Below are 25,492 nucleotides of genomic sequence, written 5' to 3'. Positions count from 1 at the left end.
ACGCAAAGCAACATGCTCCCTCCCCAACAGCAACAAGCACTGGAGGGGCGTCACCAGGGCAGGAGGAAGCAGGGGTGAGGAGAGGCAAGGAGATCCCCTGCAGCTAGCTCTGCTCTGCTGCGCTGGGTCATGCCCACTGAGCTCCGGAGGTCCTGGGGGACGGAAGCAGGGCGGGAGTCTGAGTCCACAGCCTGTACCTGCCCAACGTACAGATCTGGGGAGTGTGCATCCCCCCTGCCCCCAGGGAGTGCGCACGGCAGCGGGGAACCAACCCTTCCTCTCCCACAGAGGAGCCACCCATGACCCTGTCCTGCTCCCCGCTAGGGTCCCACAGCCGCGCACTGGGGCTCCAGGCCCCAAGCTCCACCCAGCTGGGCAGCAGCCTCAGCCTACACCTACCCCAGGTACAGATAAGGGGGGCATGGGTCCCCCCCATCCCTTGGGAGTTCATGCAGCAATGGGGTGCTGTCCCACCCAAGCCCACAGAAGTTGGGGGCGGGGTTGGAGGGCTGCTGATCCGGGTCCGTAGGTAGCCCTGGAAGCTGTGGGACCTCTCTGGTGGGGCTGGGGAAGCATAGTCTGTGGGTGGGGGGGGCAAGGGGTACCAGCAGAGCTGTGGAAGGACCTTTAGTTTTAATCATGGATTTTGGGTTTTTTAGCAGATAATTTGGTATTTTTTTAATCAGGGAAAACCAGGATCCCTGCTTATGAGGACATGCTGAGATAACTGGGTTTATTTAGTCTAAAGAAGAGAAGACTGAGAGGGGACTTAATAGCAGCCTTCAACTACCTGAAAGGTGTTTCCAAAGAGGATGGAGCTGGACTATTCTCAGTGGTGACAGATGATAGAACAAGGAACAACAGTCTCAAGTTGCAGCAAAGGAAGTTTAGGTTAGATATTAGGAAGAATTGTCTCACTAGGAGGGTAGTAAAGCACTGGAACAGGTTACCCAGGGAGGTGGTAGAACCTCCATCCCTGGAGGTTTTCAAGACCCGGCTAGACAAAGCTTTGGCTGGGATGATCTAGTTGAGGATGGTCCTGCTGTGAGCAGGGTGTTGGACTAGATGACGTCCTGAAGTCCTTTCAAACCCTAATTTTCTATGATTTCTATGATTCCCAAAAGCAACATGCCAGCAGTGGACCTTCAAAGTAAGATCCCACATTTCTGTGAATCAAACTGTCCTGGAACCCTCAAATTAGGTGAAGCCCTTATTCCTGCCCAAATGAGAGTCAGGATTCAATCTACTGTCTTTTGGGGTGACAAGAAGGGTTAGCATCAAAACTCATTCCAGCAGCTTAAGTCCCACACTCCCAGTTTTAATTTCCACAGGTGCAAATAGTTATGAGCTATGTAGCCTTGAGTGGGTCACGTACCCAGTTTCTTTTGTACTGGAAAAGGACTAAATATCATACCTGAGAAGATAATAAGAATTGTCATTTTTCAATGGGGTGTAGGCATAAGTTTCCACCATGCAAAAGAGGGGAGGATATAATACAATGCGAAAATTACAAACTTGGGGGGGGGTTGCAGTATTTGTGCATTTTTAGTATTACGTGGAGTTACACTGACTCAGCTGAGAGCTGCCTCCAACCTGTTGCAACAGGAATTTCTGCCCAAGAACTACAGAGAACATATGGCTAGCCTGCTAGGATGTAAAATTTCAGTTCAAAACTTAAGCTGCAATGAAAAAAAGTAATGTAAAACTATTTAGCTAAAGAATGCTGCAGTTTCCAGTAACAGCCAGTTCCACACCCTCAATTCCACTGTTATCTACAAAATCCCAGAATCCAAGGCTTTTTATAGTCATTCTCTGGTCAAAGATTTTAACCCCCTCAGCACAAAATACAGGTCAAACAGGACTGGCTTCCTTCCCCAGTCTAGTTTCTATAGTGACATGGGTCTCACAAGAGACAAGGGGAAAACTATGATGTTACAAACTTCCAAATACTTGGGAGGGAAGGAAAGAGAGAGACAAGGGAGGGTGGAACAGCACTGAATAAACTGAGCCAGAATCTCAGCTGATATGAACATACCAATTGGATGTTAATATATGTCAATTCACTTCACTAGTTTTTAAAAAAATCGTTTAATCAACTCTTGGCAAATGCAAAGTCAATGTGGAAATAAATAAAAAGAGTGTAGGCACAGCAAGGTAGCAAGAATTAGGGTAAAGAGAGAAAAGTCTAATTTTAGGAACACTGTAAGGAAGATAGGAGATAGAAACTGAACTACCTTCTTCCTCCATCCAGTATGAATGAACACGTGTGTTATGGTGGCATTTTTACTGATGACAAAGGAAGGGGTTAAAAACAGATAGAAAGAAAAAAAGCTTGACAGAAGAAATCAGGAATTCACCTATAACCCCAACAATAAAGCTTTCAGGAGTAACCTGGGGGATCTTTTGCATGCAACAAAAGTCTTCTATTGAATACACACTCACGCATAACCCAGCTGAGGACAAAATACCGCCTACTAATCAAATAGCAACATAGAAATCAAATGAAGCCATTTTTAAAATAAATTATTAACCTGTATTCCAATTCATTGTTTACATTGTAGTCAAAACATAGGTAGCACACTTGCAGTTTCTATTGACTGATTTCTAACTTCAAAGCAAACAAACCCAAAAAAGTAGGCATCCCAGAAAATAAAGAGTTATATTATGCAATAGAAGTCCTCAAAAGGTTGCTTCCCAATGGAGAAAATTAAGGAGCAACACCAATGAGCTCCTAATGGAATTTCCTTCATTTCCTTCTGGCAAAAAAACCCCAAACAAAACAAAACAACCTCCCACTACCAGCCTTCAAGAAATTACTCTTTTACCAGTGGTCCAAGGATTTATAAGCGCTCTATTCCAACACTGCCTCACCACCCACCTGAAAAATAATATAGTGACAGGCTCCTTAAAGAAAATGCGGTATGATAAAGATACTGAGCTTTGAAGCCTTTTTTAAAATTACCATATTTACCTGAATCCAAGATGAGCCCCACCCCCTTGAATATTGGTGGGGGAAGCCCCTCATCTTGAATTTGAGTAGAAGGTGCAGGGGAAGGGGACCAGGCAGCTGCTGCAGCTCTGGCTCCACCCCTCACCCAGCTGCTACCAGGCCAGGCTGGGGCCAGAGCAAACATGTTCGATGCCATGCGCTTGAGCAAGGCCAGAGCTAGGCAAGAGCCAAAGCAAAGGTAGCACAGGCTGAGTGAGGGGAGGGAGAGGCAGACAGCAGGGGAAACAAATGACAGGGGGCAAGGTGCTCAACTTCCCCACAGCCTGCCCCCTTCCCCCCCCGCCCAACACTGCCTGCCCCCATGCCTTCCCTGCTGGAGGAATGATGGAGGAATTTCAGATGACCCGCCAAAGACCAGATTCTATACGTGGAAAATTATAACAAGTTTATCAATTCCTGTAAAGAATCTAATTATTGGGGGGGGGGTCATCTTAATTTCAGAGTTATTTTGGATTTGAGTAATTATGTTAACATTACATAGGAATGAAGGAAAAAATAAACCAAAGCAATATCCTGTTGTGGGACTCAGTTTGTACCCATAAGTTTTCTACTCCACAACATATAATGTGCCATTCAAGAGGTGTTATCTTACAGAGACTGAAGAGCAGTTCAATTAAAGGTTAATCTGAAAAAACTTTGTCATCCTCCGCCCCAGAACTGATTTGTTTTATAGACAAACTGAGCAGCTGTCCAAGGCAGTGTTACTTATGCTTATTGGCAATCAGTAGCTTCCAAATGGCCAGTGGTTAGTTGTGCCAGTGGCTCTCAATCTTGTTAGACTCAAAAAATGTCAACTAAGTAACTCACTTTTTGACTACAGAATATAGTAAAACAATTCTTCTATGCAAAAAACACACAAAATACCCATAACAGGTTAAAACAATGGTCACCAACCAGGCAATCTCAACTGCCTGGTCGATCATGGAGCCTCTGACAGCCTATCAGAGGCTCCACAATTGAGAGCAGCAGGATGCATGTGGCTGGGCTGAGCCATGCCTCCTGCCACCCAGGCCTGGTTAAGCATGGTCAGAATCTGGGTGGCTTGTCCAGGAGTGGGGCATTAGATCCCGGGGTCCCCTTTAAACTTACAAAAAAGGTTGGAGACCACTGGTTTAAAATGTTTTTAACCTTATGAATCAGGGGGGATAAAAATCAATGATATTTCTTTCAAATTAAAAAAAAAAAAAAAAAAGACCAAAAAAAAAATCAGATTTTTTTAATTTAATCATATTTAAGATGCTTTTTAAAAATCATAGAATCACAGAAGTAGGGTCAGAAGGGGCCCTGTAGATCTTCAAGTCCAACCCCCCGCCTGCGCAGGACAAAAACTGGGCTCAAATGACTCCAGCCAGGTAGGCATCAAGCCTCTTCTTAAAGACCCCCAGGGTAGGAGCCAGAACCACTTCGCTTGGAAGTTGATTCCAGATCCTAGCTGCCCTGACTGTGAAGTAGTTCTTACGGATGGATGTCTAATCTAAACCTATTCTCCAACTACTTGTGGCCATTATTCCTTGTTAAGCCAGGAGGCGCTAGGGAAAACAAGGTCTCTCCCAAACCCTTCTGGTCCCCCCTAGTGAGTTTATAGATGATCACCAGGTCCCCCCTCAGCCTTCTCTTGTGAAGGTTGAACAGGTTCAGGTCCTGCAGTCTCTCATTGTAGGGTCTGCCCTGTTGTCCCCAGATCATGCGGGTGGCCCTCCTCTGGACCCTCTCAGCATTGTCCACATCCCTCCTGAAGTGGGGCGCACAGAACTGGACATAGTACTCCAACTGTGGCCTGACCAGTGTTGTGTAGAGGGGGAGGATCACCTCCTTGGCCCTACTTGAGAAGCATCAGTGGATGCATGACAAGGTCCGGTTAGCCCTGCCAACCGTGACCTCGCATTGTCGGCCCATGTTCATCTTGGAGTCAGTAATGACTCCAAGATCCCCTTCTGCCTCCATGCTCTCAAGAAGGGAGTTTCCCCATCTTATAAATGTGCTGCTGGTTACTACTGCCCAAGTGCAGCACCCTGCACTTGTCAGTGTTGAAGCGCATCCTGTTTTTACTAGCCCACCCCTGTAACCTATGCAGGTCTTGCTGCGGTCTTTCCCTCCCTACTAGTGTGCTCACTTCACCCCAAATTTTGGTATCATCAGCAAATTTAAACAGGTTGCTTTTCACTCCATCGTCCAAATCGCCGAAAAGGAAATTGAACAGCGCGGGCCCAAGGACTGAGCCCTGGGGGACTCCACTGCCCACTTCTCCCCAAGTCGAATATGACCTGTCCACCACCACCTGCTGAGCATGACCCTTTAGCCAATCTGCAATCCATCTGACTGTGTAGGCATCAATGCCACAATCACCTAGTTTTTTAATGAGGATGGGGTGGGAGACAGTGTCAAAGGCCTTGCTGAAGTCCAGAAAAACTACGTCCACGGCGACACCTGCATCCAATGCTTTTGTGACCTGATCATAAAAGGCAATCAGGTTGGTCTGACATGACCTGCCCCTAACGAAGCAGTGCTGGTTGCCCTTGAGCATCATCCCTGAACCTGGCCCATCACAGATGTGTTCCTTGATGATCTCCTCAAAGAGTTTCCCTAGGATTGAGGTAAGACTGACGGGCCTATAGTTGCCCGGGGCCTTCCTCCTCCCTTTTTTAAAAGATGGGGGCCACGCTGGCTATCTTCCAATCATCTGGCACCTGGCCCAAGCACCACGAGCACTCGTAAAGCTATGCCAAGGGCCCTGCAATAACCCCTGCTAGCTCCCTCAACATCCTGGGGTGGAGAGCATCTGGACCCGCTGATTTGAACACGTCCAGCCCCTCCAGAAGCTCTCTAAGCCGGTCCTCCCCAAAAAAATAGTTTTAATTTAAGGTATGTTAAAGCTCAAAGATATCATCATGGAATAGGGATTGCAGCTTCTAATTATACCTTATTTGAGACAATACATTCAGGTTTATAAATAGGTCACAACAGGCCATGGACTATATTAGGGGTCTAATCTTATGGAGTTTCCAGAGTGTCCTCTATGGATCAGTAAAGATTAAAGAAACCACTCTACCCGAAGGGACTCAGTGCTCAATCTAGAAGATCCCATTAAGCATCTCTGTGATGCTTAGTTTCAGTTCTCAGACTGTAGATTTGCACCTCCATAGATAATATCCATGTTAACAGCAGTATATGCAGAGGAGAGATAACGGACCTGATTTTATTCAATCCACCCTCTTGTCTCTGCAAATTTGTATACATGGAGTCAAGCCCTTAACTCTCCCTAAAAGTGCAAAGTTTCAAGAAGATGAATGAATAAAGGATATAAAAAAAAAACAAAAAACCAAGAATGCACTTTTTGTAGAAAACAATGATTAAATCAAGGCTTCCTGACAAATGATTTAAATCCATTTGGTTTCAATCAAATCTATGCTGCTATGAATTCCTATTTGAAATCTCAGGGATCTGTGTTGTAGCCATGTTGGTCTGAGACAAAAAGGAATACAGAGCTCTAAAACTCTTGGTTCAGAGGTGATATTTTTTATTAGACCAACTAAAAACAGCAAAAAGTTATCTTTCTTTGCCTTCTTTGAGGCACACGTGCCCTTCTTCATGCTGAGGGGAAATCAAAGATTGTGAAGGATTGTATAAATCTGTAGGTTTATCATGTAAATTATGTTTGCACACCTAACAGTGCTAACATTGCATGGCACCCTGTGGCATCCTTGAAATGATCTCAAGGCACCCCTGGATGCTGCATCAAGCTAGTTGAGAATCACTGAGCTATGAGACTATAGGGGCAGAAGAGTGAAGTGAACTGCATGGCGTAAAACTCTTTTTTCCAGGATTGTAAAACAGCTAGGGCAAATCCTCTTCATACCCCAAAATAGCATAAGTGTTGCACTTTTCTCCACCACCACAGCTCTTCCATAGATCCAAGGAAGAAATATAATCTTCAAAGTATTTTAGGAAAACTTTTCTCTCTTACATTTAAAACTGAAACTTTGATACATAAAGTTGCACACAGGATGATACTGTACAATCATTTAAGTATAGAAAAAAAGAAGTGACATCCTCAAGGACTGAGCACAGAGGAAAGTATACTAGTTTTTAGCTGAAACTTTCTGCTGTTAAAGTTTCAGTGGACAGCTAAGGCCATAATTAAGTTCCAGATTCTGCAAATAAACACTTATGTCTATGAAGTGATTTTCTAAGTCAAGTCCCTTGGGAACAAATCATGTGGCTAAGGTTGCCAGCTCTGACACACCCAAGGTCAAGGTCCACATTGCAAGTACATACATAATATCCACAGATTTAACAACATTATTGTCTCCACTTTCAGGACGTTCGGGAGAGGGAAAGTAGAACTGAAAATTAAATTACAGATTGGATCTATAAACATTCAGGCAGCTTTACAGCATGCACAGAAAAGCTTGGTTTATGTTCTACAGGAAGAGCCTAATAAGGACTCTAATGCTTTTTCTTGCAGGCCAAGCTATCTTTACTAAGAACTGGCTTTACTCCAAAGATCACACTATGGTTGATAAACAAAAATTTGGGGAGAATTTTCATAAGAGTTCTTGCACGGGTGAGATCACTACAAATAAAATCTCCAGGTTAAAGAGCATCAGACCATAGATTTGAACCCAGCATGTACAAGTTGTGAATATGTTCTTTAGACTGTCCACCTACTGACCCTTAGCAATATTCACTTTGAAAATATTTTACAACTGCAGTTAATATTTGGAAGACCAAAAAACAGGTTCTGTACAGTGCATAGAAACACAAACTGAGAAGGTCAGGTATGTTTTGTATCTTGAACCTAGTTTTGTTAAATGCAATCAATTTGTCTGCAGATGGAAGTAAAGGAAAGAATTTGGAAACACAACAGTCACATGAGATTTACAAGTTAGATGCAGGGAGGAGTGGGGGGCAGAGGGATGTAGAACAAAACTTAAGGAAAAGTTGACACACTGTTATTAATAGCCATAGCTCTTACTAACCAAACAGGAGACATGTTGATGTAGACCAGAAGAAATATTTAAAATCAGCATTAAGTGGCAGCAGCCCACAATGATTTTGAAAAAAGACAAAAATATTTTTTTTGCCCAGTACATAACCAGTGACATAATATACTCCACGAGTGACACACAGAACATACATAAAATAAAACAATCCAGTTTCCCAATATGAAAGATAATCTATTTCAAAACAACTCCCCTGTCAAAACCTCCATCAAAACAGATGGGAACTATGAAAAAAGCGGTTTGTTTTCCCGTGCAAAGATTTCAGACCCACTTTAGTTTCAGCTGCCATTCACAGGTATACTGCCAGTGTAATCTGGTGGTGGATCTGAGGGCTGCCACATGAAAAAAAGTAACAAGAAAATGTTGCCCCAGGTTCATATACATGTTGGGAGGCCATTAACATGTTCTTTCACGGTGCTTATTTTTACAGAAATACAACACCACCACAACTGAACCTCATTAAATAAACAAGGCTAAACATGGATTGATCCAGGGCATCCAACTATTAACCATCAATTAAAGTATCATTTTTCCAGGAAGAGTCAGTTTTCGATGCTTCAAAGAAAGGCAAAAAATATTCCAGTCGATGTAGTAATCCTATACAACAGTGGCTCTCAGCATTTTTAGATTCAAGGCACCTCTCGTTAGACTCAAGACATGCCCTGGAAAATATGCCAACTCTTAGTTTCCACTTGTGTTCTGACTATAGAAAAATAATGCAGCAATATTTCTGTTGCAACAAACTCAGAAAGACCACAACAGGGCAGAACATTTTTTTTAACACTATGGATTCCTATTTGAAACTTCTGGGTTTATCTTGTGAATCAAGTTTCCACACCTAACAGTGCCAACAATTCATGAAACCCCACACCACCCTTGAAAGGATCGCAAGGCACATCAGTGTGCCAGAGCACTCCACTGAGAATTACAGTTAAATTATCAGATAACATCCTGAAGCACGTAGTAGAGTTGCAATTATCTTAGCTTACACAATATTATCAAGTGTTGCCAGGTCTAACATATTTATGATAGCATTATAGGAGTTTCCCGGCGTTTCAAGATTTGTTTGAGTCTCATTAATGATTCAGAGGGTTCAAGAACTATTTCTTTAAAAAACCTCCAATGCAAATAATCCAAAAATGCAAATTTTAACTTGCTAGATAACAACATTATCTAACATCTTTGAATTGAATTAAACATCTTCTATGATCATAGAGCCTTCAAGAGGGGAGAGTGCATTTTGCTATCTCTATCAAATACGGCTTTCTTGTTCTACTTCTTTCCTAATAGAGAAATATTTACTGAATATACTACTTTTTCGGTATCTTATTGATATTTTTACAACCATTATCTAAAACCAGGTCTGTACCATGGCTAGGACTTGGTTGGTCCTTGGTATAATTAAATGATTTCCTCGTTCTAGACCTTATTCCAAGAGAACATAGGACTTCTAATCAGATATATATAGCTGATATATAGAAAATACCTTTAGCTTTTCCTAACTTTATTTAATTTATACTCTTCTAACTCATTTGCTACTCTTTACCCCACAATTCTTTCATGGGTATCAAATTGTGCATTTTAGGCACCTAGCAGAACAACTTTCTTATTGAAGAATATTTCACTTTCAGCTGAGTTGTGCTTGTAAATCGCTTATCTTTGGGAAGTAGGCCTTTTAATGGTTTTATATTTATGTATTACTGGACATATTATTTCATTTGCTCTATGCAGAGTAGACTAAGTGCAAGGGACTGCAGATCTTATTGCACATATCACTTCATCTTTATCTGTAGGTCTAACAGAATTACTCAAAGTTGGTTGCAGTGTTGTGGGTTGAGAATATATTATCTATCATTCTAAGAAACTCAAAAGGATGCATTAGTAGCGGCAGCCTAAAACCTCCAGTAAATTCCCAGATGTTTTATTAGAGAGGATTTAAAATTTCTTTTGTGCACAACAGAAATAGATATTTACAGATCATGCTTTTTTCTCATTTTATTTGGTGACCTACACGTAAATGCCACTACTCCTGAAGTTTACTCCTGAAGCACTTTAATCCATATTTATGTGCACCAGCTCCTCTCTCAGGACTTTCAGCAGCTCACAAGCTGGTAATGGTTTCTCCTTCCCTGCTGCTGACTTCTTTTGATAAACTATGGGCACATCTATCTACATTTCACCTTATGGCAATGTAGCAATGTGCTACTTGTGTCTACACTTGATGGCCAGCTATGTCACCATAGTGGTGTGGTCCCTGTGTATAGCAGGCCCCTATGGTGACACAGCGGTGAAATCTACTCATGTGCCACACACCCAGTGCAGATGCACCTTATATCTAGCAACATTCCAGCCCTGTGAATCATTTCACTAACAGTAACAGACACAGAAAATTTTAGCACACAAAATAAGACTCTAGCAATACATTTATCGCCTAGGTTTCCACCATTGCCATGTGAACATTTGAAGACTTTCTTCTCTTTAAAAACCTGGATTATTTACATTATATTTAGTCTGACTTTTAAATGCATGTTTTGTTTACCTTTTTCCTTGTCCTTAAATATTCATTTAAACCTTAGATAGGCTGCTATCTGGAAGATTGCACTAACTTCACAGACAAAGAAGTATATATGGCTTGGACTGCTTCCATCTAAAAAAATGGAAACAAATGTTCCAGAAAACTAAAGCAATTTAGTTTATACTATGGAACTAGCAACAATTTGCCTCAAATATCTTCTTTTGGGATGAGAAGGATTTCAGAGCACCTGTTTCCCTCTCCTTTCCAACTCACTTGAAACTGTTGATTGTTTGCCAAATGCCCTCCTAGGCAGTGAGAGGCAAGGATTTCTTAGGACAGTACCTTTTCTTGGACCAACTATGTAGTTAGCATAGAGGTAAATAAGCTTTTGAATGGAAGACATTCCTCCTAAGGTCTCTAGAGATTCTCCATTCAAAAGCTTGCCTATCTTTACCCCAACTATATACCTTTGATCTAATCAAAGGTATCACCCTAAGAACTCCTTGCCCCTTGAATAATTTCTGGACTGTCACAGCTACAACACCACTCTTACACCCCTAGGCAGTGTCATACATACCAATAAGGTATCTTAGATAGTGGATCTTTGCCCAGTCTTCAGATACCTAGCAATACCAATTATTCCCATTCCAGAAAGACACAGTCCTACTGCGATAGTAGATAAGTAGGATCTTCCTTGCAGAAGATAGTATACATTTTCCTTAACACTGAACCCCTGCAGAGAGTCATTTGTCTTTGGATTGTTTAATCTTCTTTTGAACCTGTGATGGACTACAAATTTTACTGTGATATTTCCTGTGCTAAGGATGTTCACATTGTTATAATATTGCACAACTCAATTTACATCCTTAGCTTGTGCACAGTAAAGAAGGGGTTAAGTGCCAGGGCAGACCTTTAGCATGAGCAGTCTTGAATGACTTTGTTGACATATTAATAAAAGGTTAGAAGGCTAGGGGGTCTGGAAAGGAGAGAAACACAACAAAATAGGAAGCGGACTGGGGAAAAAACAGCCTGGCATGTCTGGGGGCAGAAGAGTCTTGGGACTGAGACAAGTAGAGAACATCTTAGGAGCTGGAAAGACTGGGAAGGGAACAGTTGAGTATCTTGGGTAGTGCTCAGGGCAGTGCAGGTTGGATTGGGGTCATAGGGACTGCCTAACCTCTTTGAATGGGACAGAAAACTTCTGGCTGGCTGGCCTTTGCATCAATAAATGCCTTTACTGAAGAGACGGTCTGCTTTGCTGTTTGGAGGTCAGTTGTGCTAGGTCCCCCCCGCAGAAGGTGAAGCCCCTCTCTCAGGAGTGGAACTGAATACTTGTTCCATGTGCCAGGGCCATGGAGGAGAACCAGAGAAAGTGAAAGTGAGAGGCTGTAAGGTCAGGGTCTTACAGAGGGAGACCTGGGCTCCCCCCTGGTTCTAAAAGCCAAGCTTGGGCTGACTTCAGGGGACTCTCTCAGACCAAACAAGGCTACAGTAGTCCCAAGCAAGCACCCCCCATAGCAGGGACGGACTGGATCCAGTCAGCAATGGACTCCATTTTCCAGCCACCTCTGCCCCATGGCAGGGGCTGGTCTCCATGGAGATCCCAGCCACAGCTGTGAAGCTGAAGGCTGGGGTTGCCGTGGAGACCAGCCTGAGCTGCTCTGGCAGGGTGGGTGGCACAGCAGAGCAAGGGGCTGCTTGGGAGCTGCTGGGATCTGGTGATGGGGACAGCTTGCTCCGGAGCCAGGGCAGGGCCCCAATCTGTAGCCTGCACGCTCCAGACAGGGACATGCAGGCAGTGAATCATGGCTCTGCCCTGGGGGCTCCTTGCAGCAGTGACAGCCTGGTCTGGAGCAGGGGCAGAGCTGTGATCCCCTGCCTGAGATCCCCTGCCCAGATCTGAATATCTGGCAGGCTAGAGATCACGGCTGCCCTGGATCTGAAGCAAACTGTCCCCATCGCAAAATCCCAACGGCTCTGAAGCAGTGCCCCGGCTCTGCTGCGCACCCTACGAGTGCAGCTCTGGGTCTATTAAGGAAGCCTAGTTTTTCCAATAAGATCCATCAATTTCAGGAAGAGGAAGGAGGATTCTTTTATTTATTTGTGGTATTATTTTAAATTAAGTACATTTTTAATTATTTTATTTTTTTCTATTTAGTACTCCTGCTCCCTGCTAATCCACTTGACAAAGTAGCCTACTGCCTATGAAAGCTTATGCCTTTTTGAATGAGTTAGAAGAATGCAAAACAACTCTGTGGACACAGACTTAGGTTAAAGGAACACTGATAGAAGATAAAAGATCTGTATTATATATACACCTTATAGGATGCAACTTCAAATGTTCAATTTGTTATTTTATAAGCTAGATTCATTAATAACATTTTTAAAAAATCTTTAATATATTAGAATGTAATTTTTAAAAAGGGAGACAAGACAAAGCAAGCAGCTTCCTTTGCAGCCATGGACAACTTAAAATACTTTTAGACATATCTTCCTCTATCATTAAGGGTCATCACATCTTTAGTTCCAAGTTTACCTAATTCTGTCCAAATGTAAGTGTTCCTGCACTTCTTATTTCTAACATAACTGATTTTAATAAGAAGATTACTGTATCCAGGTTCCTTTACAATTCTTCTTTCATAAAAAAAAAATATGGAGAAAAAAAATCTTCAATTGCAATCTTTAGTTAAAAATCAATTACTTACTTTTTGGCCTTGGAGGCTGAGAATATGCTCAAGGCAGAAAATTTCCTTCTATTTTTGCAACTTCAAAAAAAAAAACCAAAACCAAAAAACCAAAACAATAGTGTTACTTTAAGAAGCAGGAAAAAAAAGAATTCCAACACTGTCGGCTGTCCAAAAGTAGCAAATATCAGGAAACAAGTGCATTTTTCCGTGCAATACCAACTAAGTTATTCATATTTGTTTCACATAATGATGTTCCCCCCATCCTCCCTGCATTGTGGAGGTGTGACATGAGGCTGAATTCTTAAGATTTTGATGGCTGTCTTCTTGATAATAGAACAGCTGTTTCCAAATACAGGAAGGTCTCTTATTTTTCAGGTCATATTCAATCACCATAGAACATATCTTCCTTTTGGGTAAATAATATCAAGCTTGCAGAACATTCAAAGTTTATTTCAGAGGTGGCTGCAAAAGAATGTAGGCTGGCTTCATTCAAATGCAGACGTTAATTAGCGGCAGCCTGAAGTTAGGCAGCAGGCAGGGTAGATTTGCATGTTAGACTAACTAAATAAAATATATAGAGAGCATAAGCTTTCATGAACTCAAGCTCACTTCACCAGATGCTGTGAAAGGACAAGCAGAGACATCAGTGTAGAGTTTTGTGATGTAAATACGTAAGGTGGAAAGAAAGGAGAGAAGGGACACTGCTAGCAGAAGAACCCATAGGAACAAAGGGGTCATGAAAAATAATCCAGGTAGTGGGATAAGAATATATTTGTGTCACCTGCTTACAGTGCCTGTCTGCTGTCAGACAAATGGGGTCCATGTTTTGCCCTTTCACAGCATCCGATTAAATGAGCTTGTTTGTGAAAGTTTATGCTCTACGTATACAAATGCATACTCTACAAAAGGTGCATCTCTACCCTGCCTTTGTTCAAAGATGCAGACAGGACCCTATTTTCCATGCAGTTCCCCAGAGCAGTGGTCTCCAAAGTGGGGTGCGCAACATGATTCATTGAGGTGCGAGAAGAAAATATTAGAACTTTTCTTTCTTATTTTTTAGATAAAAAATAAATATAAATAGATTAAGCTTTACTAATATTTAATATACGGATTGACACTTGTGCCCTCACTCAGTCCATGTCAGATGGTCACGTCACATATGGTACGCGAGTAGTACATGTATATAATTAATAAATAAACATACATACATATATGGGGTGGTACTCAAAATTTTTTTTACTGATAGGAGTGCATGATCGAAAAAGTTTGGAGACCACTGCCCTAGAGTGTCACAAATGCATGGGTCACAAGGGAAGGGGAGGAGGGGCGGAAATGGCTTTGCGGCCGCAAAACCAGCTCAACCTCTCCTCGTGATTATTATTCCACCTGCTAACAGAACCTTTCAGACAGAGGTAGACTTGAGCAGCTTTCAAGAAAGACCTAGCATGTAGAACCACAAAGATGCAGGGAATGCAAGAAAAAGAAAGTCACTCCAGGGGAACTTCATTTTCAGCATCTCACCAGCCTGTGCAGCTGTGATAAAAGCTAATGCCAGGATTTTTGTGCAAAAGTGTTCCCCGCTTCTCCCAAGAGATAAAAATAAACCAGCATAAAACCACCAGGAAATCCCCACACACCTCCCCAGGAACCGGTGTGGTGCAGCCCAATTTAACCAAGGCTCATGCTGCTACAGAAAAACAACAAAGGAAACCAGGCTGCTGCAGCTGACTGCCAACATCTCTTTCCCCAGCCCTCCCCCACCACACACAAGGCAGGGAAGGGGTCATGAGAAACCCTCAATTGTGTTTCACTAGAAGACTCTGTATTCTCCCTAGGGAAAGTGGGAGGGGGGCTTGGCCTCCCACCTCTTGTGAAGAACACCAGAAAACAACATGGTGTAAAGAACAGATCAAGGCAGCAAAGGAATGCCTGTATTAAAAGAGCTGACATTCACACAGACTCAGCTGCCCTACTTAACACCAATTATGAGAGTAGCCCTCCTAATTTAAAAAATCTTTTAAAAGACAAAGGGTGAATTACAAAAACTTTCCAGTCAGTGCCTTGAGCAAAGAGATCATTGCTAGCTGTTCAGCATCTTGAAGTGAGACAAGAAACTGCCATCAACAGGCTGGCAGCAGCACTGGTTACAAAGGAAGTACAACCCAGATGTGAAAACAAGAGGAAGGACATTTTCCAACCTTATTTATAGCTGGTGGGTGACTGCTTTAAAATTCAAAGTGCCTGCAGAGCTGCCAGAACATCAAGATCTGTCTTTAAATAAATAAACAAATAAATAAATAAATAGTGCCTTCCTGCCCCCATCCTCTGGTATGGAGAAGGCCCTTACCACAATACCCCTGCTCAGAACATCCTGGGGTGTGGTAAACCATAGGCAGAGGGGAGCCAGCATAGGGCTGTGGAAAGCTTTGGTCCCCGATTTGATTTTGTGGAGATTCAGCCCAATTTGGTAGCTGAATCTCCAAATCCGAATCAAAATCAGAGGACCCTTTAATCTCCCCAAATTGAATCAGAACCCTCCGAATCAATTCGGAGATTCGGACATAGACACGGCTTTAAACGTTTTTTCTACATACCTCTAGGGAGCAGGTGGCTCGTGAATGCTGTGATGCTGGGGTGCATGGAGTGTCCCACAGAAGCATGGGGGGCTCCCCAGCGTGCTCAGCAGCAGACCCGGAAGTGAACCAGAAGCACTTCCAGTCCACTTCTGGGTCCAGCGGGGGTCCCCCCGGCTCAGTGACTGGTGCCTCCTGGGTCTGGGGGTGGGGGGCACCCAGGGTCCCCCCGTGGCCAACCAAGCTGGAGAGCTGCAGGAGGGGCCCCACGTGCTCCCCAGTGGACCCAGAAGTGGACCAGAAGCACTTCCAGTCCACTTCCAGGATTGCTGCCAAGCACATGGAGGGCCCCCCTGCACTCTTGTGGGACACTCCATCCGCCCCAACATCAGTGTTCACAAGCCGCACTGGTATCTTGAAGTACGTAGAAAAAACATTTAAAGTTGTGTCTATGGCTGAATCACTGCTTCTCTAAATAAGCATCAAATCTTCAGATTCGGATTCAGCTGAATCGCATCAGAAACAGTGACCCAAATAAACAAATTGAACCACTGCCTCTGATTCGGACCAAATCTGAATCGAATAGGGCCCGCTTAACACACCTCTGCTAGCTGGCCACTTCCCCAAGACCTGGCTGCGTTTCAGTGGTGTAAGCACTGCTCTTACAGGAGACCATTATGTGCAATTTCTGTCCCTAGCCCTAAACTGGTATAAACAATTGGAAACCAGTTCATATCTGTAACACAACAGAAGTTCAGTGCACATAAACCACTTTCAAAATGGCTGAAGCCAGTTTAAGACAAACCTGGATGGATATAGTATGAGACTTCATTGATTTAGCTTAAACTGATTTACTGAACTTCTGTCCCTGATCCCACCCCCCTACCCCCAAAATCAAGCTGTCTGCTCCATCAGGGAAGGAAGGAATGCTCTAGCACCCCTCTGGCTTCTGGCCCGGGCTACCGAAGGGATGTGACTGCATTTCTGGAATCAAAAGTGAATGTCTGTTTACTTACTTATCAGTTCAGATTAAACTAACCTACCAAGACTGAATCCATCCAGCCTCAGGCTTTTTGACTGTTTGTACTTAGCCCAAGTGGTGGAACCACCTCTTTGGGACCTTCTCCTTCCACTACAGTTCAGTTTTTAATTTCACTTAGGTAAGAAAGAACGACTTCCACAAAACCTGCCTGCCTCTTTCCTGTCCTGCCTGAAGGTTAAGTGCTTTCTCTACTAGAGTTTAGCAGCAAATTGTCTGAGGGGAAATAAAGAGTGGGCATGAAGAGAATCAGTTTTTTAACTTAGCCATCAGAGAAACCTGCTGTCACACTAGAGACTGAAGTTCAACACCTTGTGCACTTCATCAGGTGTAAAGTAATTCACCACATCTTCCCCAGAGATATCAGCCTGTGCCTTTTACCACAGGCTCCTCCCCTTGCCTGCCCCTAAGGCAAAAAGCAGCCAAAAAAAAAAAAAGTCATGCCCTTTCTGCAATAATAAAATTCATAGTTCTCAGCCATCGGATGCCTCACACCACAGCATGTCATTTTGCTTCCTATTGCTGGCACTGCTGCAGCAACAGGAAGCTGCCTTTCTATCTCTATGCTACATGTATTATTGAGAGAAAACACCTTTTCAAAGCAAACAGGATATTAAATATTTAAACTGGCACAGAAACCGAGACAGCTTTTTAAAACAGGAAGGGTGGCCAGTTAAAAGGACTGTTAGATGACAAGCTCCATGGTAAAAACCTTACTAGTCAACTCACTGAAGATAAACCACACACTACCCCTACCAACTGATACCATTACAGTGTGACCTACAGCCTAAGCCAGAGTCCATTAAAAAACAATGAAAGAACTAACCAGGTGTAAGTATGTGAGCCCAAGTCCATTATTACACAGAATTTCATCACTATTAGTTATTTATGTGTATTCTTATTCATAACACCAGACAAATAAAGCAGAAAAATTCAGTTAAATATGCATACAGAGGCTGGAAAAATGATTTGGAAATACCCAAGGCAAAGAAACAGAGGAACTGTGAGCCACAGGCTTCCTTAAAGGCTTCTAAGTTCATGATTAAGTTATAAGAACAGCATTTCCAAAGATTTCTGCTCCTGGTATTCAGAGGACAAGGACCTAACATAGCAATTCTCCAAGGAGAGTGAATGTTTGCTTGCAGAGATAAGCAAAACTAAAAATTTGTTTAAGAAAAAAAAAAAAAAAGAACAAGAAGAGAGATACCTCCTTTGCTGGTTGGTTGGTTTGGTTTTATTTTTGGGGGGGGGGGGTAAGGGGCAAAATGAGGGGCGCTGCTTTGCTTCTGAAAGAGGAAGAGATTCAGGAAACCCAGAAGACAAACCAGTGTCAGACATGTTCTCCAGCTGGATTCTAGTGAGGTCAGAAGAAAGTGGACAAAGAGAGCCTCATTTCTGCAGCCTGACAGGAAAACAAATTTTGGATGCATTTCATCTTGGGTGCTGCATTTGAATTTTAGTTTCCAACAACATAATATTTTGATGCTGGGCTTCAGTGCTGGATTCAGGAAATAAACAGCATAGCAAAAGTGCTCACATGGTAGACCTGTCAGATTGTAACAAATCTGTTAAATACCTGTCATCAGCAATCTCAGACAAAACAAGAAGAGAATGACAAAATGAACAAGCCAAGCAGAACACAGCCATTATTTGTCAAAATGGCAATATCATATATAATGTCAGCAAAAGCAAGCAATTAGAATGTAATTACAGTAAAAACTAAAACTTCTAGAAAATAGGGTACTATAGGAAATGAGAAAATGAGGGTTTCTAACATCAAGACCAAAATTCCCATCTGCAAACCTGATCATGAAGGAGAACTGTACCAATAACTGAAGACTTGAAAATTAAATTCAGAGAAGTGAAAGCTTCTCTTCAAGTTCATTCAGATCCCAAATTTGGATTTGTTAAACAAAATGATTAGGATTAGAAAAAGGATTAGCTGTGGGATTTAACCAAATATTGTTTTTAGATTTTAACCGTGTTGCATTCAAGCTTCTTTTTTGGCAATTCTTAATATGAAAAACTCATTCAGAATACGTTTTAGCTTTGTTTTTCGTTCAACCCTTCGGAAGCAATTTTTCTGAAATTTTCACCCTAAATTTTTCAGCCAAACCAACTTACTAGATTCAGACTAAATTCATGAAAAGTTTTGGTTCCTCCAAAATTTCACATATCTCAGCAAATAAATGATGCACCAACATGAAAAAAGAACTGCCCACCTCTAAGCTAAGCCTGGAATTTCTTCAGTGAGAACAATACTTCTTCCAAGTATCAATGGACTGCCAAGGTCAACAGGAGACAAGAGGCTGGAAGTCTATCCAGGTTATGTATGGTACTGGTGGCAGGCACTTTCCTGGGGGACCTGGTTTCTCTACCACTGCAGTTTCATACAGCTAAACTGCATACGTAACTCCATTTCTTTCTTCCACCTGTAAGAGAGTAGGGCCAAACATGTATCCTTCCATAATAAAGCATGTGCATCAGTTGCACTGAACTGCTTTTCTGTGAAATAGCTTTTTTAAAATCGCCCATCACAAGGAGGGGAGCATTATTCGTGACTTATATCCTGATACTATTCTTAAAAGACAGCATTGATGCCAACATAAAACAGGACAGTAGTACTATTCTCTCTCATTCTCAAGTTAGAACGTATTGATCCAGAAGATCGCAGCATACAGAACAATGACCTGAAAACAAACCTGTGAGTAGAAACATTTTAGCTGTCTAAGGTAAAGTATGAGCACAAAAAAACTTGTTTGTAACAGACGTAACATATATAAACAACATCTATAGTCTACAGTTATCAAAATGCAGCTTATTAACAGCAGAATTCAGTATGAAACTATTGTAGGAGGGATCTGTATAAACTACTCAGGCAGCAATTTCATGAACTTTGCAGAGTTCATATTATAAAGTATCTGCTAACTAAAACAAAATAAAAGAAAATCATTACCTGATTACCTTCAAATCTGTTCAAACTTTGCAACCAAGGTTGTACAAGCAACCAGACAGCTGGATAGAAACTTTTGTCACAAGAATTCACCAAATCCTTCACTGCTGAAATGTGAAATCTCCATTAACTATGCTTAACTACCCTTGAAAAGTGAGACATCCACTTTGAAACATACTGAGCTAATTGCTTAAGGAATCATTTATCACCCAACTGCCTATTTAATACAATTTTGTTTTTTCACTGCCTTTATCCCAGTTATCAATGTAGCATTATGTATCAGACTAATGTTTGCCTACCATGCCTCAGGCTTTATATCAAAAACAGATTTTTACCTTTACTTCCAGAGGGAAATGCTATAATTAGTGTGTTAATGCATAATGTGTAATCCATAGGCTCAGCCTGCTTTTCTATTTTAGGCAACTCTCACAGTGTTAAATGGTCTTAAAATTGGTAAAAACTGTCCCAAGAGCACCTCCCTTGATGGAACTGGCCTAAGGGCCCTGTTTTCCCATTACAGTTCAGGAGGTAAATTCAGATTACCCTGTACTATAACTATTCTGTGGTTCTTGGAAATAATGGAAAACAGAGCAGGGAGTCGGAACAATCTCAAATGTATTCCTATTTATATTAGCAGTTAGGCAAGATACTTCATAGTCCCAAAGCATGGGTTCTGCCAAGGGTACTTAAACATACTCACGTCCCAAGCACAGAAATAGCAATGGCTCAGAAATCAGGCTGCTGGATCAGAAAACGTTTCAGTGATTGAGTCACTACGATTTTGGAGAAACTGCTTAAAACAGCAACCAAAAATGGGTCACAACCCAAAAATGGGTCACAAGAATATGACGGGTTGCAAACAAACTTTAAAAATGGATTCTCCTTTAAATGAGAAACAGGTGGCAAACAGGGGCTTTCCCCATGTAGGCTGCCAGAGTTCTAGTCTGCAAGGGGCTGCTTGGGACCCCCCCACTCCCCACACACCCATCCTCTACCCCAGATCCTAGGGGGCTGGGGGGCGATGGGCCGGGGCTGAGGGGCACTGGGTCAGGACTGGCCATCGGTGTTTACAGATGGGTCCTGGTACAAAGAAGGTTGACAACCACTGGCTTAAAAGGTCTGTAACTGTCTCCTCATCTGAAAGGATGGGTCCAGTTGCTTCAGTGGAAGCACTCACAAAGGAAAGGCCCAGTCAACATGGGTAACATGCATGACGGTACCCAGAACAATAATTTGATTCTCCTGTGATGTTTCAGTGAATATCACAGTGCTGCTATAAAAATATTTGTGTGCGCGCATGTGCGTAAGAAAAGAATTCTTTCCCAAAAATTGCTATTTCAAAGACAGACAAGTTTTGCTTTCCTAGAAAAACCATGCATTCAGCATACAAGTTATTCCAAAAAAATAACTGCCCTTTTGTTTAATATTATAAATAAACCAACGCCATGTCTCTCAGAGTTAATAATCCAGTGCTCAACACCACCAGTCCTGAGCCAAGCCTGCCCTTGGCATGTGTTCTCAAGAAAACAGAGAAGTTACAAAGCAAAAAACAAACAAACAAGCAAGCAAGCAAAAATACCCCAAAACACCCACAAACATCAAAAGCAGCAAGATTTTTCCTCCCCTGCAGCCTAACTACATTTTTAGCAGTCCGAAATGAATAGATTACATTTCCTACACAATCTCTCCCAAATAAAAATCCTGCATCATGCAAATATCCATTCACAAGAATTTAAAGCTATTTGCATGAACTTAGCTATTTAATGCCAGTATTGCCAGGAACACTAGAAATGTCATGAGGATTCAGAACTGATGAGGATAACCTGAGACTGTGGTTCTAACAGTCAAATCAATCTTAAAATCGGACACTTACTCTACAGAAGTACCCTGTGACTTCATTATTTTTCCTTAGCAATTTAATTTCCTTATGTTCTCTTCCACATCTAAGTCACCAGATTCAATCATTTAAACCAAAATTACTTATTATCTAAATATTCCAGTATTTAAATACCTTAGAACAGTAGTTGATGAACTCAGAACGAGGGCATGTGTACCCCCAAGCACACACTGTGCTTTACCAAGGGATACTTGCCTATTCTAATACGATAAAAGCCTAAGTCTGACTAACAGCCAATCAGAGTGCAAAGAAGCGTTTGGACCAGTGGCAACCCACAGCCATAATGGTGGGGACACAGGGGACGGAGCAGGAGTGGGGGGGCAGCAGCAGCGCTGGCCTCACCCCCATCTTCCCCCGCTGCCCTGCTCCCTGCAGGTGGCAACGGAGCAGAGGGGAGGAGGGCAAGGACAGCAGGGCCGAAGGGCCATGGGGGGGCGAGGCCACTGGTGCCAGCCCCTCCCCCCTTCTGTCATTGCCGCCTGCAAGGCCGACCATGGTGGCAGGGAAGGAAGAAGCGGGCCTGTGCACGCCCCTGCCCTACCCCTGCTGCTGCGGCAGGGAATGAGGGAGTGGGCCTGAACCCCAAGTGGAAGTGGGGAGTGGGTGGGGGAGCAGCAGGACCAGCCCAGTGTAGCAGCGGCGGGGGAGGTGCAGGGGGAGGAGAGGAGTGGGCCTTATGTGGAGGGAGGAGAACCGAGCCAAGGGACAAGTGGGCGCTGTGGGGGGGGGGGGGAGCAGCAGGCCCAGCCCGAAGTGGCCCAATGCAGCAGCAGTTGGGCAGGGGAAGAGCGAGCTCCTTCCCTCTCCCCTCCCCCCCGCCCACTCCTCCTCTCCCCACACTGGCTCCAAGCTCACTCCTCCTGTTCCTCCCCCACTGCCAGGTCAGCCTGAGCCTGCCGCTCCCGCCACCACAGCAGGCTGGCTTCTCCCCACCCCCCTACATCGGCTCTAGGCCCACTCCTCCCACAGGCCCGGACCCCAAGCAGCAGTAAGTAAAGGTGGAATGGGTCCAGACATGCTGGGGTCATGGGGCTGCATCCCTGCCCACTCCCCTCACCCCCATCATCCCAGACAGGCAATTGCTTAGTATTTTAACAATAGCAGTGGAGTGGCTAACTGGTCAGCATGTGGTAAGTGTTGCTACTGTTAATGTTAGTGTCAGGCCTCTTCCTTATGGACTGAGCATGCTCCTACCTGGTGGCTGTAGGCAGCTATGAGCAGCAGTATTTTGCAAATAAAGCAGTACACAGCCGAAGAAGTCTGAAAACCATTGCTTTAGAAATTCACATAAAATCCCTGCCCACCACATACCACACAGGCCTTACTGGAGATAAAAAGAAGACAAAACAAAAATAATAAATAGTACTAACAAACCAAAGCACAAAGATTACCGTATCTTACATTTCAGATCCTTCATCCTGAAAATTCTGGATGGGATCACTTTAATAAGTCAAGTCCCAATACAACTTAAGCAAGTGCTGAAGTATCCTGTTAATTAAAGCCTTCATTTGTGCACTGAGCTTCCAGATATAAAGCTCCAGTGCCTTGTCCATGCACAAAGGTTTACCAGTTATACAAATGCTGTAGTTATATAGGGACAGCACCCCACTGTGTAGACATGGATTACAGCATAAAAGTGGCTTTTTCTATTTATCTTAAATCCCTTCCCAAGAGACAAAAACTAAACCAAAGAAGCCACCAACTACAATGAGCTTCTCCTAGCAGCAACGGTTTACACCAAGACTTCTCTCATGTAAACAAGACCTAATAGATATGACTCAGCCCCCCTCTTGGGGGCTGAACCTTGGCTGCTATTAAGCACTCTTTGGTAGCATTAGTTGAGGGCATGAAGAGGAAAACCCTATTTGAAACCACATGGGCAATTTAATTAGGCAAAATAAACCAGATTAGACTGAAACTGATCCTGAACACAACTGTCCTATTTGCAAAAAGCACTTTTAATTACTTTAGTCAGCTGGACCTCCACTTTACAGTTATAGGCAGGAGAGCCCAGTCACAGCTACCTTCATAGTATCATAGTACTTAGGGTCAGAAGGGAACTAAACCCATCATCAGGTCCAACCTTGCTAGTGTCTCACTACTGTGTCTCAGTACTGAATCAGAGGGAAGAGTATTACCACTCCCTACAGCACCTTTCCTCTCCCACATACTCACCGACTTGGGTGTGTTCAGTGCATCAAAACTAAGATTACAGTCAGAGCTGTAGGGCTGTACAGCTACAGGACATCCTATCCCATTCTTAGAGCTTTAAGAGAGCCCCAAAAGTCCACTGTGGTTTCCATGAGGCTCAGCACCCACACAAGAGTCTACTGGAGGATCAGAGATAAAGGCACTGGGGAAACTGTTCTTCAAATGATTTTCAACAAGGCTGTAATTCCCTAACATTTATAATTTTAGTGCGGCTAAAAGGTTAGCATGGGTTAGCTTTGGGAAAACAAAATCCTAAGAAGCCCTGCTAAACACTGCACCTCTTAAATTGGGACATTACCCACAAGCACCTTACACCAAGTCAAATGGCTTGTAGCTGTCAAAAGAAATGGTGCAAAGGGCATCGGAAGTTATAAATGGATTCATTTTTTTTACAAGGGTGGGGTGAGAAGAAAGTTTCTTCCATGCATTGTTAACCGCACCCCAGGTCAGTGCACTGACTGTGTCTCATGCACCAGAGTCGAGCAAGATGGGGGCAGGCGAACAACAAGGGCCCGGGGCCTGCCTGGATGCAGGTATCCAAAGCCCCGAGCAGTGGGTCTGGGCAGGAAGGGACTTGGCCGCAGCGGAGCCACGCAGACCTGAGGATGGAGTTCTGCTCAGCCCAGCTCTGAAACCGGGCTCTCGGGCTTTGCCCAAGTGAAGCGAGAACAGATCTGGCCTTGAGAAAGATGGGGGGAAAAAATAGCCCTCCCCCTCCGGTCAAACCCAACTGCCCCGATTCTCCTCCCTTCCAACCGGGGAGGGAGGAGCGCGCGGGGCTGGCGCTGGCGGGGCACCGGGCATGAGGGCAGCAGAGCCCGGGGCTCTGCCCCCGGCCCGTGACAGTGAAGCGGCGCCGCCCAGGATCTCCCGCGCCGGGCGCTGGGTCCGCGCAAGCCCGCGGAGCGGCCGGGGGCCGGCGCAGCCCCACGACAGCGCTCCGGGAGGAGCCCGGGACAAAGAGGCGCGGAGCGGAAAAAGAGAGGATCCGGATGCGGCCCCCGCCCCGCGCCGTGCCCGGCTCACCCCGCAGCAGCCTGGGGCCCGCCTGGGACTCGCAGCAATTCGGGCGGGTGGGCGTGCTGCCTGCGCTGTCCCGGCCGCGGTCACTCCATGCGGGGCGCGCGTCGCGGCCGCCGGCTGCGCTCGCTCCGGGCAGCACAGGAAGTGCCGCCTGCCTCGCCCCGCCTGCCCCTGCGCGCAGGCTCCAGCGCCACAAAGGCGCTTCCAGGAAGCGCTCGTGCCTGCGGGGTTGCTTTGCCGCCGGTACCCTCCCTTCCCTGCGAAGGCTCCGGATTTGCTGCGGGGTCCCAGCACTTAGCTATGAGATACCCCTGCCCCCAGCGGTTCGAGTCACGTCCAATTTATGAAGGAGTCCATCAGTTCTTTCCTCAGGCAGCTCACACGCACGCACGCACGCACACTGGCATTACACACGCGCACGCGCACGGGCTTCTGACCCTTCTGTTATTCTGCAGCCTGCATCTGTGTCACAACCACCGGAGGACAGCGGGCTGCCAGAGAGGAAGCAGGGCTCACAGCCTTCTCCAGAGCCTCCGGGACAAAGGTTTATAATTAACCCCTGCCAGACCTCCCAAGTCTGT

General features: G+C 44.1%; 1 protein-coding gene across 2 annotated transcripts in view; it reads right to left on the bottom strand.

Annotated features, from left to right (window-relative positions):
* The window catches only part of TSPAN14 (tetraspanin 14), an 80,851-nt gene extending 55,721 nt beyond the window's left edge, over nt 1-25,130 (bottom strand). The window contains exon 1 of one of the 2 annotated variants that reach the window (XM_019555817.1): nt 24,915-25,130. The gene's annotated coding sequence lies outside the window, so the exon portion shown is untranslated. The remainder of the gene's footprint in view (nt 1-24,914) is intronic. The other variant, XM_019555816.1, reaches the window with a different exon arrangement.
* Between the last annotated feature and the right edge of the window lie 362 nt (nt 25,131-25,492).

Source organism: Crocodylus porosus, unplaced genomic scaffold (assembly GCF_001723895.1).
Source record: "Crocodylus porosus isolate Cpor-Errol unplaced genomic scaffold, CroPor_comp1, whole genome shotgun sequence".
NCBI lineage: Eukaryota > Metazoa > Chordata > Crocodylia > Crocodylidae > Crocodylus > Crocodylus porosus.
Note: the sequence above shows the minus strand (reverse complement) of the source record. Positions and strands in the feature narration are given on the sequence as shown.